Source organism: Rhinolophus sinicus, linkage group LG04 (genome assembly GCF_036562045.2).
Source record: "Rhinolophus sinicus isolate RSC01 linkage group LG04, ASM3656204v1, whole genome shotgun sequence".
Classification (NCBI taxonomy): domain Eukaryota; kingdom Metazoa; phylum Chordata; class Mammalia; order Chiroptera; family Rhinolophidae; genus Rhinolophus; species Rhinolophus sinicus.
In genome coordinates this window covers 91477205-91497072 of record NC_133754.1, presented here as the reverse complement: position 1 = coordinate 91497072, position 19868 = coordinate 91477205, and the positions used below count along the sequence as shown (strand labels likewise).

Sequence of the window (19868 nt, the reverse complement as noted above, 5' to 3'; positions counted from 1 at the left end):
TGTTGGCAAAAAGTTTGGGTCGTCTAATTTTTTTCACGCAGCCTTTTCTGCACTTTCAAATAGTAACCTGGTTAACTGCTTGTCCAGTTGGTACAAATTCATAATGAATAATCCCTCTGATATTAATTATATCCCTCTAAAAAGGTTAGCAACATCGTTGCAACAAGTTTGTGAACTTAATTGTCAGACCTCGTATATCTTTAAGGATAAATGTTTTCAGATTGTTTTGGTATACACCCAGGAGAGGGATTGCTGGGTCATATGGTCATTCTATTCTTAATTTTTTGAGAAACTTCTACAATGCCTTCCATAGCAGTTGCACCAATCTGCATTCCCACCAACATAAATTTTAATTAAAAAAACCCCAAAAAACAAATTGAGCCTTTGTAAAATAAAACCAAATCTGAATTCAAACACACAAAAAATGTATGTATGTAAAATTCATTTCCATTAGTTGTTATAAACAACATATGTGAAGAATAGTGAACAATAACTAGTGAAGACTAAATAGTGAAGAATCAATAACTAATGTGTTTCAGAAAATATTAAAGAATACGTATAAACTTTGGAAACCTATTGGAACTTTTGGAAGAAACTGGAGTAAAACACATGCTATACAGGGAACAGTAATTCTATTTTTTTTCCTCTTTTTTTTACTGGTACTCACAATGAGCAAAAATGTAAAATTCAATAACATGAGTTTGAACCTTCCCCACTTCATATTTCTTAACATTAAAAAAAATCAGATTTACTAACAATTGTCACCCCAATAAATTTAATAAAAAAAAGAAAAAAAAATCAGAAATGAAAAAACATTTTCATTCAATTATGGATAATACTAGGGTAACATACATCTGTCTATAGAAGGGACTCTTTCAGGTTGTCACCTGCAAATGGCCTTGGTTGAGAAAAAGGTGAGTGGATGTGGGAGCCAAATAAAATAAAATGAAGGCTACCTGTTATTGTATACTAAGCTTATAATGAGTTACATACTAAATGCACTTTGTTTAAGGACATCATTCACTGATCTCACTGAGACAAAGATTCAAGATTTTGGGATGAAGACATTAGCGGAGAAAAAGTAGGAATTCTATTCCTTACTGACACACAAGGGATAGTCTCCAGTGTTATTTAGTAAGACATTTTATTTAAAAGGTTGATTTTTTAAAGGTAATTTTTAGAGCAATTTTAGGTTCACAGCAAATTGAGAGGAATGTACAGAGCTTTCCCATACATTCCCTGCCCCACACATGCATGGTCTCCCCCATTTTCAACATTGCCCACTGGAGTGGTATATTTGCATAACTAGTGAACCTACAGTGACAAATTATAAAACTCAAAGTCCATAGCCTAATTAGCATTCACTCTGTTTTGTGCATTCTGTGGGTTTAGAAAAATGTATAATGACATGTATCCACCCTTATAGTATCATACGAGAATTTTCACTGTCCTAAAAATGCCTGTGCTCTGCCTTCATATCCCTCTCACTTCTAAGCCCTGGCAGCCACTAATCTTTTTATTCTCCATGTTTTGCCTTTTCCAAAATGTCAAAGGCAACATATTTGGAATCACACAGTATGTAGCTTTTTCATATTGGCGTCTTTCACTTAATAATATTCATTTAAGATTCTTCCATGTCTTTTCATAGCTTGACAGCTCATTTTTATTACTAAATACTAATCTATTGTGTGGAAGTACCACAGTTTATCCATTCACCTACTGAAGGACATCTTGGTTCTTTCCAAGTTTGGACGATTATAAATGAAGCTGCTATAAATACTTGTGTGCAGGTTTTTATGTGAACATACATTTTCAATTCCTTTGGGTAAATACCAAGAAATACAATTGCTAGATTGTATGGCAAGAGTATGCTTAGTTTTCTAAGGAACCACCAAAATGTCTTCCAAAGTGGCTGCACCATTTTGCATTCCCACCAGCAATGGATGAGAGTTCCTGTTGCTCCACATCCTCCCCAGTATTTGGTATTGTCAGTGTTCTGGGTTTTAGCCATTATAATGGTGTGTAGTGGTATCTCACTGTTGTTTTCATTTGCATTTCCCTGATGATATATGATTGGACCATCTTTTAATATGCTTCTTTGCCATATATATATATAAATTTTTTTTTTTGTGTGTGAGGTGTTAGTTAAGGTCTTTGGCTGAAAACTATAAAACATTATTAAAAGAAATCGAAGAAGACACAAAGAAATGGAAAGACATTCCGTGCTCATGGATTGGAAGAATCAACATAATTAAAATGGCCATATTACCCAAAGCAATATACAGATTTCATGCAATCCCCATAAATGGCATTTGTTACAGAAATAGAACAACAACAACAACAAATCATCAGATTTTAATGGAATCACCAAAGACACCAAATAGTCAAAACAGTCCTTAGAAAAAAGACTGAGGTTGGAGGTATCATACTCCCTGACTTCAGCACATACCACAAAGCAACAATAATCAAAACAGCATGGTATTGGCTGAAAAACAGACACATAAACCAACACAATAGAATTGAAAACTCAGAAATAAACCAACATGTATACGAACAGATAATTTTTGACAAAGGAGCCAAAAACATACAACAGGGAAAAGAAAATCTCTTCAATAAAAGGTGCTGGGAAAATTGGAAAGCCACATGTAAAAGAATAAAACTAGACTGCTATCTGTCACCATATACCAAAATTAATTTAAAATAGATCAAAGGCCTAAACATCAAACCTGAAACAATAAATTGCATAGAAGAAAGTATAGGTGCTAAACTTATGTGTTTACCCATCTGTCTCCTCGTACATGCCCCTAAAGAAAGGAGAGTCTGTGAGACAGATCCTTTCAGAGACTTTGCTTCACCTTTGTGCTTACACCTTATGTCTCCCTGTTTGGCCCCAAAAGATGGCTGGCTAGTCAATGATGGTAAGATTCCCCACGGGGGTGGGGGTGTGGGGGTGGGGAAACCCAAGCCAGACACAGACACATGGGGACCATCTGGGGAACTCGCAGGGTTAATAGAGGTGGGCACAGCCCTCCACCTTCCCCCGGCTAAGGAGAGCCTCTGCGTCTGTGGCCACATTCCTTCCCACACCTGCAGGGGAAGTGACTCAATGATGTGCTCTCCATCTATTCATATGCATAAAGTTTTGTCCCTTGAGGAAGTACATACATCCTGAGATTTACGGTTCCACTGCCTGCAGGCAAGGGTGATTGGCTTAAATCAGTTTCCTATTACGATGTATGGGATTCACAGATCTTGAGATTGACAAGCTTTATCTCCTTTACTTCCTCACCTAACTAATAAAAGCTATGCGCTGGCCCAGTTTGGGGCTTAGTCCTTGAGGCTGGAGTCCCTTGGCCCTGCTTGTACTCTATTCTTGGCTGCTGTTTTTCTTAACCCTGTGCTGCCCTCCTTGCTCCCCACAACTCTTGTCGCACGGGACGTGACACTTATGTATCTTGGGTTCAGAGAAGATTTTATGAATTTAACCTCAAAGGCAAGGGAAGTAAAAGCTAAAATAAATTAATGGGGCTATATCAAACTAAAAAGTTTCTGCATAGCAAAAGAAACCATCAACAAAACAGAGAAACAACCAACCAAATGGGAGTAGATATTTGCAAACAACTCTGATAATGGGTTAATATCTAAAATATATAAAGAATTTGTATAACTCAACAACAGCAACAAAACAATCCAATTAAAAAATGGGAAAAATGGCGGGGTGAGGTGGGCCTCTGTGGAGCTCCCCTGGAGTTTGCAAGGAGTCGAGCAGCAGGGGCTCCACAGGGGACTCCCTGCACGGTGGACGGGCGGGACGAGGAGGCCCACTGCTGACAGGGGTCGCCTACAGGTGGGAGATTCGCGCGCGCGAGCAGGGGGAGGAGGAAGGTGAGAAGTGAGCGGGGGTGCAGCTCCGCGGGCGCGGGGCTCAGACCCGGCTCGGTGCGCCGAGCTCGCTGCTTCCCGGGGCTACCGCAGCTGCGGGAGATCGGACTGCTGGGGCTCCGCCGGGGCTCCGCAGGGCTGAGGGGACAGCATGTGGCACGGCTGAGCCCAGCGCTCACGGCGGAGACCTCGGGGAAAGGACTGAGGGAAAAAGGCTGAAAACGGTGGTTTAAGCCCGCACTGCCGAGCAGAGAACGGAGCCTTAGGCACTGAGACTAGCCGCCCCCTCCCTCCCCTCCCAGAGCTCGCCCCGCCCCCACCTGCCCGGTGCTAGAAGTGAAACAGTAGCAGTGTCAGATCAAAACAACAGAAAATTTGCTATATTTGAGAACTGTGGCCCACAAACACAAATCCACAGCCCAACTAGTTCCAGCAAAGGGAAGAGAGCTGTGGAAGCAGGACCGGATGTGGTGGTGGTCGCTGCCATTGCTCTGGGTTACCTCTCACAGCTCACCCCGCCCCTGGCCCCACCTATCTGGGCGGATCCCTGCAGGAGTAAACAGAACTGCTGAACAAAAGAAAGACCTCTTCCTATCAACTTGTTGCAGAAGTCACTCCTGTAGATGTCTAGGAAGAGAAATAGTAAACCAGTAATCGCCATGAGTAACCAAGGCAACAAGATAGCTCAGAAAGAAAGTGAAAAATCTCCAGAAAAGGCACTTAAATATACAGAAATATGTGACTTAAATGACAGAGAATTCAAGGCTGCAGTTCTGAAAAAACTCAACGAGATACAAGAAAACACAGATAGGCAGTTAAATGAACTCAGAAACTCAATTAAAGAACAGTATGAGCATTTTACGAAAGAGATTGAAATTTTAAAAAAGAACCAAATAGAATTTCTGGAGATTAAGAACTCAATAGAAGAAATTAAGAATGAAATAACCAGCTTAGGTAGTAGAGTTGACCAGATGGAGGAAAGAATCAGTGACATCGAAGATAGAAACCTGGAAATGACACAGATAGAAGAAGAAAGAGACTTGAGACTTAAAAGAAATGAAAGAACTCTACAAGAACTTTCTGACTCCATCAGAAAGAGCAATATAAGAATAATGGGCATACCAGAAGGAGAAGAAAGAGAGAACAGAGAATATATTCAAACAAATCGTCGATGAGAACTTCCCAAATTTGTGGACAGAACTGGACCCTCGAATCCAAGAAGCAAATAGAACACCTAGTTACCTCAATCCCAACAGGCCTTCTCCAAGGCACATTGTACTGAAGCTGTCTAAAATCAACGACAAAGAAAGAATCCTCAAGGCAGCCAGGGAAAAGAAGACGGTAACTTACAAAGGAAAGCCCATTAGATTATCATCAGATTTTTCAGCAGAAACTCTACAAGCCAGGAGGAGTGGAACCAAATATTCAAACTATTGAAAGAGAGAAATCATGAGCCAAGAATAATATATCCAGCAAAGATATCCTTTAGATATGAAGGAGGAATAAAGACCTTTCCAGACATACAGAAGCTGAGGACCTGCACTACAAGAAATACTAAAGGAGGCTATTCGACCACCATCAACAGGGACAATTTGTTGAAGAAAATGGAATACTCTAAATATCAAACTTACTTTTACATAAACTTAAGGGTAACCACTCAAAATCCAGAACTGAAATATATACTGAAATAAAAAAACATCATAGAATACCACCACACAGAAATAATAGACAACAACAAAATGCAAAAGAAACAATGGAGACACAGCTTTACCAGAAAACTAAAGATAGAATGACAGGAAATCCTCACATATCAATAATCACCCTAAATGTAAATGGACTGAACTCACCAATAAAAAGGCACAGAGTAGCAGATTGGATCCAAAAACTAAACCCAACCATATGCTGTCTCCAAGAGACACATCTCAGCTACAAGGACAAGCATAGACTCAAAGTGAAAGGGTGGAAATTGACACTCCAAGCAAATGGTGCCCAGAGAAAATCAGGTGTAGCCATAATGATATCAGATGAAACAGACTTCAAGGTGAAAAAGATAACAAGAGACAAAGATGGACATTTCATAATGGTGAACAAGCAACTACTAACAGAACTAAAGGGAGAAATTGACCAAAACACAATTATACTAGGGGACTTAAATACATCATTGACAGCTATGGATAGATCATCCAAACAGAAAATAAATAACGAAATAGTAGCCCTAAATGACACATTAGATGAAATGGACATAATTGACATTTATAGAGCACTTCATCCTAAAACATCAGACTACACATTCTTTTCTAGTGTACATGGAACATTCTCAAGGATAGACCATATATTGGGACATAAAATCAGTCTCAACAAATTTAAGATTGAAATCATACCATGCATATTCTCTGATCACAAGGCTTTGAAATTGGATATCAAATGTAACAGAAAGCGTGAAAAAACACAAATACATGGAGACTAAACAACATACTTTTAAAGAAGGACTGGGTCAAAGAAGAAATTAGAGGAGAGATCAAAAGATACATAGAAACAAATGACAATGAAAATACATCCTACCAAAATTTTTGGGATGCAGCGAAAGCAGTTTTAAGAGGGAAATTTATCTCATTACAGGCCTATCTCAAGAAACAAGAAAATTCCCAAATAAATAACCTCATGTTACACCTTAAAGAACTAGAAAAAGAAGAACAGGTAAAACCCAAGGTCAGCAGAAGAAAGGAAATAACAAAAATTAGAGCAGAAATAAATGAAATAGAGAACAGAAAGACAATAGAAAAAATTAATGTGACAAAGAGCTGGTTCTTTGAGAAGATTAACAAAATTGACAAACCCTTGGCTAGACTTACTAAGATAAAAAGAGAGAAGACACTGATTAACAAAATCAGAAACGTAAAAGGGGAAGTTATCACGGACACCACAGAAATACAAAGGATCATCCAAGAATACTATGAAGGACTATATGCCACCAAATTCAACAACCTAGAAGAAATGGATAAGTTCTTAGAAACATATAGCCTTCCAAGGCTGAACCATGAAGAACTGGAAAATCTAAACAGACCGATCACCAGTAACGAAATTGAATCAGTCATCCAAAACCTTCCCAAAAGCAAAAGTCCGGGACCAGATGGCTTCACTAGTGAATTCTACCAAACCTTCAAAGAGGATCTAATACCAATTCTGCACAAACTCTTCCAAAAAATTGAAGAAGAAACAGTACTCCCCAACTCATTTTATGAGGCCAACATTACCCTGATACCAAAACCTGGTAAAGACAGCACAAAAAAAGAAAACTACAGACCAATATCTCTGATGAATACCGATGCAAAAATCCTAAATAAAATTCTAGCAAATCGAATACAACAATGCATTAAAAAGATTATTCATCACGACCAAGTGGGGTTCATCCCCGGGGCACAAGGATGGTTCAACATTCCATCAATGTGATACATCATATAAACAAAATAAAGGACAAAAATCATATGATTATATCAATTGATGCAGAAAAAGCATTTGACAAGATACAACATCCATTTATGATTAAAACACTTAATAAAATAGGTATAGAAGGAAAATACCTTAACATAATAAAAGCCATATATGACAAGCCCTCTGCTAATCTCATAATTAATGGAGAAAGACTGAAGCCCTTTGCTCTACGTTCAGGAACACGACAGGGATGTCCCCTATCACCTCTGCTTTTCAACATCGTGTTGGAAGTCCTTGCCAGAGCAATCAGGCAAGAGAAAGAAATAAAAGGCATCCAAATTGGGAATGAAGAAGTTAAATTATCACTCTTTGCAGATGACATGATGCTATATATAGAAAACCCTAAAGACTCCACCAAAAAGCTATTAGAAACAATCAACGAATACAGTAAAGTTGCTGGCTACAAAATCAACGCACAAAAGTCCATTGCCTTCCTATATACCAACAATGAAATCTCAGAAAAAGAAATACAAAAACCAATTCCTTTTACAATTGCATCAAAAAGAATAAAATACCTAGGAATAAACTTAACCAAGGATGTGAAAGACCTATATGCTGAAAACTATAAGACTTTTCTGAAAGAAATTGAAGAAGACACAAAGAAATGGAAAGACATTCCGTGCTCATGGATTGGAAGAATCAACATAGTTAAAATGGCCATATTACCCAAAGCAATATACAGATTCAATGCAATCCCCATCAAAATCCCAATGGCATATTTTAAAGAAATAGAACAAAAAATCATCAGATTTGTTTGGAACCACAAAAGACCCCGAATAGCCAAAGCAATCTTAAGAAAAAAGAACTATAATGGAGGTATCACACTTCCTGACTTTGGCTTGTACTACAGGGCCACAATAATCAAAACAGCATGGTATTGGCAGAAAAACAGACATATAGACCAATGGAATAGAATTGAGAACCCAGAAATAAAACCACATAAATATGGACAGATAATTTTTGACAAAGAAGCTAAAAACATACAATGGAGCAAAGACAGCCTCTTCAATAAATGGTGCTGGGAGAATTGGATAGCCACGTGCAAAAGAATGAAACTGGACTGCTATTTGTCACCATGTACCAAAATTAATTCAAAATGGATCAAAGACTTAAGCATAAGACCTGACACAATAAACTGCATAGAAGAAAACATAGGTACTAAACTTATGGACCTTGGGTTCAAAGAGCATTTTATGAATTTGACTCGCTAGTATCCAGAATATACAAGGAACTCATGCAACTCAACAACAAAAAAACAAACAACCCAATTGAAAAATGGGCAGAGGACTTGAAGAGACATTTCTCCAAAGAGGACATACAAATGGCAAATAGACATATGAAAAAATGCTCAACATCACTAATCATCAGAGAAATGCAAATCAAAACCACAATGAGATATCACCTCACCCCAGTCAGAATGGCCATCATCAACAAGACAAATAGTAACAAATGTTGGAGAGGCTGTGGAGAAAAAGGAACCCTCATACACTGTTGGTGGGAATGCAGACTGGTGCAGCCGTTATGGAAGGCGGTGTGGAGGTTCCTCAAAAAATTACGAATAGAATTGCCATATGACCCAGCAATCCCTCTCCTGGGTATCTACCCAAAAAATCTGAAAACATTTAGAGATAAAGACACGTGTGCTCCAATGTTCATTGCAGCTTTGTTTACAGTGGCCAAGACATGGAAACAACCAAAATGTCCTTCGATAGATGAATGGATGAAGAAGTTGTGGTATATATACACAATGGAATACTATTAGGCAGTAAGAAAAGATGATATAGGAACATTTGTGACAACATGGATGGATCTTGAGAGTGTAATGCTGAGCGAAATAAGTCAGACAGAAAAAGCAGAGAACCATGTGATTTCACTGATATGTGGTATATAAACCAAAACAACAAAAGAACAAGACAAACAAATGAGAAACAGAAACTCATAGACACAGACAATGGTTTGGTGGTTGCCAGAGGGTAAGGGGGGTGGGGGGTGGGGGATGGGAGATGAGGGTAAGGGGGATCGAATATATGGTGATGGAAGGAGAACTGACTCTGGGTGATGAACACACAACGGGATTTATAGATGATGTAATACAGAATTGTACACCTGAAATCTATGTAATTTTACTAACAATTGTCACCTCAATAAATTTAATAAAAAAAAAAAAAAAAAAATGGGCAGAGGACCTGAACAGACACTTCTCCCAAGATGACATACAAATGGCCAACAAATATATGAAAAAATGCTCAACTTCACTAGTTATTAGGGAAATGCAAATCAAAACCACAATGAGATATCACCTCATACCTGTTAGAACAGCTATCATCAACAAGACAAGTAATAAAAGTTTTGGAGAGGCTGTGGAGAGAAACGAACCCTCATACGCTGTTGATGGGAATGCAGATTGGTGCAGCCTCTATGGAAGGCAGTGTGGAGGTTCCTCAAAAAATAGAATTACTATATGACCCAGCAATCCCTCTTCTGGGTATCTATCCAAAAAATCTGAAAACATTTATCCGTAAAGATATATGTACCCCTATGTTCACTGCAACATCATTCATGGTGGCTAAGACATGGAAACAACCAAAATGTCCTTCAATTAATGATTGGATAAAGAAGATATAGTCCATATACATAATGGAATATTACTCAGCCATTAGAAAAGATGAATTACTGTCATTTGCAACAACATGGATGGATCTTGTGATTATCATGCTAAGCAACATAAGTCAGACAGAAAAAACCAAGAAATATATGACTTCACTCATATGTGGTATATTAAACTAAAAGCAACAAAGGAACAAGACAAACAAAGAAACAAAAACTCAGAGACACAGACAACAGTTTAGTGGTTACCAGATGGTAAAGGGAGAGAGAGTGTGGTAGAAGAGGGAAAAGGGGATAAAATATATGGTGATGGAAGGAGACGTAACTCTCGATGATGAACACATAAGGCAATATATAGATGATGTACTCATATTATAGAAATGTACACTTGAAACACATATAATTTTACTAACCAATGTCACCCCAATAAATTAAATAAATTAAAAAAGTAGTCACAGCCTCCAATTTTGTTCTTTATATTGTGTTTGTTGTCCTGTGGTCTTTTGCCGCTCCATATAAACTAAGAATTAGTTTTTCAATGTATGCAAAATAACCCATGGAATTTTGACTGGGAATGCATTGAATCTATAGATCAAGTTGGGAATAACTGATAGCTTGACCGTCTTAAGACTTCTATTCATGAACATCTCTCTATTTATTTAGCTATCTTTGATTTCATTCATCAGAGTTTTGTAGTTTTCCTCAAATAGATCTTGTACATAGTTAGATTTATACCTAAGTATTTCATTTTTGGCAATCCTAATGTAAATGGTACTGTGTTTTTTAAATTATAATTCTATATGTTCATTACTGGCATATAGGAAAGCAATTGACTTTTGTATATTATCCTTTTATAAGGCATCCTTGCTAAAATCACTTATTAGCATCAGGGGCATTTTGGGTGCATTTGTTTTGCAGATTTTCTACATAGACAATCCTGTCATCCACAAAAAAGACAGTTTTGTTTATTCCTTCCCAATCTGTACACGTTTCATTTCCTATTCTTGTCTAACTGCATTAGCTATAACTTCCAGCACAATGTTGAAAAGCAGTGCTGAGAAGAGACACCTTTGACTTGTATTTGATCATAGTGGGAAAGCCGCAGGTTTCTCACCTTTACATACATGTATGATGTTAGCTGCAGGGTTTTTGTGTAGATATTCTTTATTAACTCAAGGAAGCTCCCCACTATTCCTACTTTACTGATAATTTTTATCAAGCATGGGTGTGGGATTTTGTTAAATGCTTTTTCTGCATCTATTGAAATAATCATGTGATTTTTTTTGTTTGAATCAGCTGATGAGATGGAGTACATTAATTGGTTTAGAATGTTGAACCAGCCTTGCATACCTGGAATAAATCCCACTTGGTTGCAGTGTATAATATAATACATTTTTGGATTGTATTTGATAATATTTTTTTGAGGAAAAAGGTTGCTTTAAAAATAAAATTAGAATTCACTTATCATCATAAGTCTCAAGAGTTTGCCTTGATTCTTTGATTTACTTACTTGACTTTTGTCTTAAATACTAATATCTGAGTTTGTTAGTTGGTTTTCAGTACAAGACTATTTTTCTCAGCAGTTACTTGAGTTTCCTCAAGAACTTCATTCCCTCAATAATTTTCCCTTATGTTTATCATGTTTCCTTTCAGTTTGATCATATTTATAACAAATAATAACATTAATCTCATAAGGTATCAACCAGAATTTTATAAGAAAAAGTTGTGAGTAATGCGTAAACTATAATGAATATACATATATTATTATGAAATTAATTGAATAACTATTAATACATTTATATTAGTTTACTAGAGCTGTAAAATAAAAAATTACCACAGACTAGGTGGCTTAAATAACTGAAAATTATTTTATCTCAGTTATGGAGGCTACAAGTCCAAGATCCATTTGTGGGCATATTTGTTTTCTTCTGTAGTCATTCTCCTTGTCTTACCTATGGCTGCTTTCTCACTGTGTTCTCACCTAGTCTTTCCTCTGTATGTGTGTCTGTCCTGGTATCTCTCTGTAGGCCCAAATTTCCTCTTCTTATGAGGACAACATTGTGATTAGATTAGGCTGGACTTTAATCCCCTTATTTTAATTTAATTACTTTTTTAAAGGTCCTATATCCAAATACAGTCATACTGGAAATTAGGGCTTCAGCATATGAATTTGGGGGTCAGAAACAATTCATCTCATTAAATCATTCTACCTGATTACTCAAGACACTGTTAAAATTGCCTTCGTGTAATATTAAAATCACAGGATTTTGAAGATAGGAATCTCCTATACCTTCATTGTAGAGATGATCAAAGTGAGACCTTTATAACATGGTGGAAGTGACATGTTAATAATAAAACAACTTATCAATACGATCAGAGTTAATATTCTTAAAGATTTATTATTGTTACTTGAACATTGTTACTTAAATACTTGCTTGAATACTTCCCACTGCTTGAAGGAAAACAAAATTCATTCTTTAGCAAAGCCTGAAAGTATCATTACCACAAAGAACATTATATTATATGCTTAATATTGCTGCCAACAACCCCTTACTATCTCTCTCCAAACATCTCTAAATTATCTGTTTATAGAGACCTTTCTAACATTTTTTGATTGCCTATTGTAAAAGCAGTTCAAACAATAACAATGTCAACATATGTTGCATGAAAACTTGGTAAAGCATTTCATGAACTATGAGAGCAAGAATAAGCATCACTATTTAATTAGGTGATTTGATTTACAGCAAGTAATTAAGTTTATGTAACATAATTGGTTAAAAAAACTCTTTCGGTATTTTGCTTATAATTAAATTATTCTCTAAATGTTAGCAGCATTTCACCCCTTTGTTCCCATGTTGATAATTTTCAGCATATGAAATGTTTGGTTAAATTAATAAAATGTATATACATCCTTCCTATGAAGTCTGTAGAAATATCTCTACGTTGTTGAGATTAATTATACTTGAATTTTCAAAAGGCTTAAACATTTTCATAACCTGGTATCTTATCCATTTGTATACACACACACACATTCGTTTAAAATATAAGGTATTTGTTAGACAACCTTGATCCATCTGAAATCCAAGAAAGTAAAAGAGGTCTCAGACAAGTTGAATAAATTTCACAGTACAGGTATTCAGGCATCAACCCTTATGCCTTATATTTATAAAGCAGTCCTCAGGCCCTCATTTAATTTTGCTGTTATTTTCCAACTTTTCTACCTAGTGTGTGGTATGAGCTCAGCAAATGTTTGTGGAACTAATACTATTTCTCTTGAAGTCAAACATTCCATTTTTGTAATATCTGGATGTAGTTAATTGGGTTGCTTAATCTGAAATTGATTAAAATATGTAAATATAAAAGAACAGCTGCTATATTATCAAGAACTGATAGTTGGAAGTCTCATAATGATGAAAGAGACTTCAAAACTATGAAAAGAGTAAATTTCTGCTATAATTCCATATTGGTTGAAATAGCTAATAATATCAGTGCTTAAAAAACCCTACAGTTGCAACTAGACAACAGAGTACAACTGAGGTTTATTGTAGCGTTTTAATTATAAAGAAAATGTTATTATGTTGTGTGCATTTTGTTTATCAAGAAGGTAATATGTAATATGTTAGATTTTTCAGCCAATGATTTTCATGCAATCTAATTCCATTATAAGAAACAAAATATTGTCATTTAAATCCCATCTATTTGGAATATTATTCATATTATTTTTAGATAACTTTGTTCTTGAATATCCTTAAATAATAGATTTTCTTGCATATTCATGCATTGTCCTTTCTGAAATAGTTTGCCGAGTTTCCAACACAATCTATACAGTCATCACATAGAAGGTAGATTACTGGCCTTATCTCAAAGGCAAATGCTGCTCATATGCTCTGGGATAGTGATTATGCTTCCTCAACAGAGAAAGCTGCAAAACTCAAAATTCTGCTTCTAGAGCCAAAGTCCCAGCCAGAGTTGTATCAGCAACTAGTAGCCCATGAAAAAAATGATAAAACTAATTAAAACTGGAATGGAAAAAGATGAGAAAATACATAGAAAGGACAAAAATAAAATGGTATATACAAAATTTCAGTTACATTTTAATAGCAATTACAGCTTCTTGGCAACTAAACTGTAATCACATGATCAATGCTATGTAATAATATTTACAGCAACATTTGTTTGAACAGATAAAAGTCAAACTATATAAAGGATAAGGATGGAAATAATCAATATTATTAAAACCTTTTACTTTATTATTTTATATTAAGTAATAAATTATTTAATTAAAGTAATTAAAAACAAACTCATACAAAAATTGCATTTTTTATACGTTTGCCTAAATATTATTTATGTCGTACCTCCCATCACCAACCCCCTGAGGGAATTATCTATTATGTATTTTGTCTCTATAGCTTTTACCAGTGTTATACACATAGGGGTTAGTCAACAAAAAGTGTACACAAAGTTTTGTTACTTTCTCTTCACCAATGATCAAGTTATTCTGCAATATAAAATCCTTTAGGAAGTCTACCATCAAGGTATTACAAAAGTGGAATGTTTGATTTGAAGAGAATTACTATTAGTTCCGCAAACTTTTGTTGAGCTCATGCTACATACTAGTGCAATCACACTAGCTAAATATGGCAAGATAAAAATCACAGTTCTTGGTTTCAAGGAGCTCACTGTTTCGTGAAGGGGGTAGACATGTACAAAATAAACTATAATATAATATGGCAAATGTACATGCTCCAGACATAGAAGGAATGCAAATCCAGCCTGAGAGAGGAAACGTGGGCACCTTTATGAAGCCTGAGTCTTAACATCTTAAAGAGTGAGTAGGATCTAGCCAGAGGCAATGGTTGTATTTCTAGGTAATAAAACAGGAAAAAAATGTACAGAGGTAACATTCACAGAGCATAGCATAGAAGAAATACCAGCAAACTGAAATTGCTGAGCACAGAATGCAAGTTAGGAAGGGGTGAAACTAGGCAGAAAGTCAGGGTCTGGATATGCTATATTTTGTTAAGGTGCTTGGGTTATATCTTATAGGATCTACAAAGTTAGGGACGGAGAACCAGGTTAGGGTTTTAACATAACACAATATAACAGCATTATTCACAACAGCCAAAAGGTGCAAACAACCCAAATGTCCATCAATAGATGAAGGGATAAATAAAATGTGGAATATACATACAATGGAATATTATTCAGTCTTAAAAAGGAATAAAATATTGATATATGCTACTACATGGGTGAAGCTTGAAGACATTATGCTAAGAGATATAAGACAGATACAAAAGGACAGATATTGTATGATTCCACTTATATAAGATACCTAGAATAGTCACGCTCATAAAGACAGAAAGTAGACCAGTGGTTTCTAGGGGCTGGGGAGCTGGGGGAAGGTGGGGTTATTATTTAGTGGGTATGGAGTTTCAGTTTAGAAAGATGAGTTTTGAAGATGAATGGTGATGACTGTTACACAACCACATGAACATATTTAATGTCACTGAACTATATACTTAAAAATGGTTAAGACGATAAATTTAATGTTATGTATATTTTGCCAAAATAAAAAATAATACAGTAATATTTATTATATTTTAACAGAATAATTTTAACATGGGAAATGTTTATGTATTAAATATTCTGGAGTGTAGTGTGAATTTGGACAAGATTGGAACCAGAAAACTGGGTGAAGGACACTAGTATAAGACTATCTCAAATAGGGAGCCGGAGGAGTAAGGCGAGAAGTAAGGAAAATGATTAGGGAAACACTAAGGAATATAACTGGAAATAAGATTGCCAGGCTTTGGTTGTTGACCATTATCTATGCTCTAAATCTTGGTGGTTTGAAACATTAATTTATGATATTTCACAATTTTGTGGATGTATTAGTCAGTTCAGGCTGCTATAAGAAAGTACTATAAAACACAACTTCAGAATTACAAATAACCAAATTATAGCACAGGCATTAGAGAGAGTTTTACTATATGTTTCTGTTTCCAAGAATTCAAACAAAAGATAATTAACCTCTGTTTAGAAAAAAAAATGTGAATATGCCTCATAGAGTGAAAAGAAAATGTGGGTGGGGATAAGTTTAAAATTTTTCTCTCATCTGTGTAATTTATAGGGAAACAGCAGATTATGTTATATCTCAATACCATCAAACTTTTCTTGAGAACAATAATGTTACTGTTTCATAAATTTCTAAAAGATAACCTATTGGGTTTTTGCATTTTTTCAGGAATATGTGGGTTGGGATAAGCTGTTAAATCCATAACTTCAAAAACTGGTAATTCTTAATTGTGTTTAGTGATGAGTGGCAGAGAAAATATGGACCATTAAATAATAGCCCTAGGAAAAAAACCCTCAAATTTAAAGGCAAACATTTGTGCAAAAGATACAAAAGAAATTGTTCTTCATCATCAACAAACTAAATGACTGCATCTGAATAATGGCAAATAACAGATCTATTGCAAGTCTTTGACTGTCAGTTATCATGGAGTCAGAAGTACTAGTTTTATGCAAACAAACAAAAAAATAAATAATTCATTTCAGGACCAAGAAAAGGTGTCCAATACTCAGTAAAATTTTGAAGACATCATTATAACCTAATGTTTTTGTGTAGCTTTTGTTGCTGTGACAAAAACTACATTGGGAAGGATTGTTTATTTTGTGGATATACACATTTTGTCAGGTGAACATAAGAATATGCTTTGAAAAAAAATTGCTTAATCCTTTCCTTTTTGAATCTATTTAAAGCAGTATCAAATAAAAACTATGTTTTATAGGTAATTTTAAGATTTTTATTTTATGTTTTATAAGATAAATTTAGAACTTTCTAATCAATGCAGTTTAAAAGGAGAAATTTATATAATGTTTTAGACATATGCATGTACAATATTTAATTATAGAAGGGAAATAAGTACTTTCAGATATCAATTAAGAGAAAGTGTTTACATGTCATTTACTTAATTGTAAAGTAACTAATGGGGATTGAATTCCAAGCTCTAAAAACCTAGTGTTAAATTAAATGCCTAATGACCTGTCAGAGTTTTGTCAGCCAGGCTGACAAGTCCCAAAAAGCATTTGCTTCATCCATAATACAGTGACCAGCACTAAAATGTTTGGTCCCTGGAAAGGGGTTGGCTAAGGCATAAGGGAGCCTGTAATCCGTGTTCTCATTGCCTGGCAACAGCAGGTGTGCGCACACACGGAGGACAGAGAGCCAGGGCTCAGAAATTGGTCCATGAGGGAGCATGCTCTTGAGAACTGCAGGGGAGAAAACTCAGCTAGAGGAATACTGCTTGATATCTCCTTTACACGTTCATAACTGTTTACATCACTCAATCATGCCATATGCCTAACATTTTTAATGAGCACTGCTGTGATATCAGTTCCTGATTCTGTAGTATCAGGTTCAAAGGGCAAACATAATTAATGCCTAAAATACCGGAGATGCCAAAAAACGTATACACATTTTAAGAGATGTTATCTATGCTTAAGCAGTAGTTCGCCATAATCAGAAGTGTCTGGACGCTGATGGTAACCACTTCGAGCACCTCTTGTAACTGCAGAAGTCAAACGTGACTTGAATTCATCTTTTGTTATCGGTGTATATTGAGTATTACAATTTTAATGCAGTTTTTTCCTTTCTTAAATGTGTATACATTTTTTTGGCAACCTCTGTATATTTAAAATGCAGGTTAGAAGGACAAATTAAAATCAAGTGTCTTCTATTAACAACAGAAGTTGCTCTTGAGAGCCTCTAATGGAAGAATTAGAGTATGGACAACTTTAGGGGCTGGGGTAAACTTTATACACTATACATTTTTGATGAGAGTGTGTAGCTTAATATAAATGGTTTAGAATACTGATTATACCAATAGACTACAAGAAGAATAAACCTACTTTTGATACTCAAAAGTATAATGAAACCTACAAGGCATTGATGAATAGTCATTACAAATATGAAAATGTTTAGTGATGAAGCCAACCCTTTCTTATGGAAGGGAATGGTACTTCATGTGCATAGCCTTTCATATTGGGGGTCCATAAGAGGATAAACAAAAACAATGATAATAATAGTATAAACAAAAAGATATCACAGGCTCAAAATGGAAGCACTAGTGCTAAAAGATGACAGTTTAATACCCAATTTAAATATTGTCCCAAGTCTTGATTTAATACCTTATTTAAATGCTGTTTCTAGGAATATAATCTTTATCAATCAGTCTGGAATCTTCTGGGTGGCACCTATGATGTAGTCTATTACATGGGCCTTCTCCACCTTGGAGAGGAAGAAATGGCAATCTGCATGATAAAACTCTTGCCTTTCCCTCCCCATCCCCAAAGAAAGTGTCCTGGCCTAAAACTAATCTTTTTCATTTGCTAATAGACCCTTTCACCCATCTTTCTTCCTATAAAAATTGTCCATTATGTACAACCCCTTTGAGTATCTCTCTGCTTGCTAGATGGGATGTTGCCCAAGTCATGAATGGCTTAAAAAAGCCAATTTGATATGCAAATTTACTTGGTTGAATTTTTTGACAATAGTAATAACTAATAATAATAGATAGCTACTCTTCCATGTACAAATAAGTCACGATGTATGCTAAACTCTGGATTTGCATTCTTATGCTTCATCTTCACAAATAACCCTTAAAGTAGACCATATAATCCCATTTTAAAGGAGAGAAAGTAGAAACTCAAAGGATAATTTGTCTAACATTATATAGCTCATTAGTAGGAATGACTATATTTAGTGTTTTAGAAACAAAACAGTCTCATATATTTAACATCTTATTGTCTCCCCATGTTAGAGTATAAGCTCTACAAGGGCACAGATATACCACCATGGAGTCCTAAGTGCTTTGCACATTGCTTGGAATGTCTGTTATAAAACATATGTTCGAAGAGTCAATGAATACAGAAATGAATGGAAAAATAAAATGTATAAAAATATGTTTTTGGTAAAAATCTAAACACGTTATTATGCAATAAATTCATACTAAATTTTTTGTCGTAGACAACCCTATGACAAGAATTTGGTAGCTTCCATTGATTCAATGTCATTTGTAGCATTCCATTATGAAGGTATGGGAAAAGAGTCTATGGGTATTTTGTTCCAGTGACTTCACAAAAGTCATTGTGGCCCAAAACAAAGTTAAATCAGTTATGATATCAGGACCAGAAGCAGTGTAGGCATAAAACAGAGCTGAGCTGGATCACTGACTGCAGAGGAAAGTGAAACAGGTGAGCACAGCCAGTTGCTACTGTGATCTTTGTTTCACTTTATGAATTGAACTTCCTGGGAATTTTATTCCACTCACCATTCATAGGACAATATCATAAGAGAAGACCTTTGTAATCATTGTGTAATTCCCTTAAATCCCATCCCTTCGAAAAGCTAAATAAATAAAAGCATAATATTGTGTTAATAATAGATACTTAGGAAGACCTGGCCCAAATTCTGAGGACACATCACTATCTTACCTCACTTAAATAATGCATGGAATTACTTTGCAGTTTTATATTTTATACTTTAAAATCTTTAATCAGTGAAGTTTTTCGTCAATTTCTTATAGTTGTATATTAAAATTATATACAGTCCCTTTAAAATACCAGGTCCCTGAGTCCTAAATACAAGAAACTAAGAAAATGAATTGGTACTCTTGGCATGGCTCAAACTAGCCTGTGTGATCTTAGAATCAGAGGCAATGCACGTAGAAGAAGCTGTTTCCTTCCTTGTTAGGGGAAAATCTTGTTTCAGCTAGTTTCAGGCTCCCAAATAACTACAACTGGCCAAATAACTACAGGAAAAACACAAGGAAGCAAATTCAGGTATTTTGAACCTTAAATATTTAGTAAGCAACAATAGACACAGC

General features: G+C 35.5%; 1 protein-coding gene across 5 annotated transcripts in view; it reads right to left on the bottom strand.

The window, feature by feature from the left end:
• Window positions 1-19868, bottom strand: part of TRPC4 (transient receptor potential cation channel subfamily C member 4) — a 217893-nt gene that overhangs the window by 107635 nt on the left and 90390 nt on the right. The window lies entirely within an intron of this gene.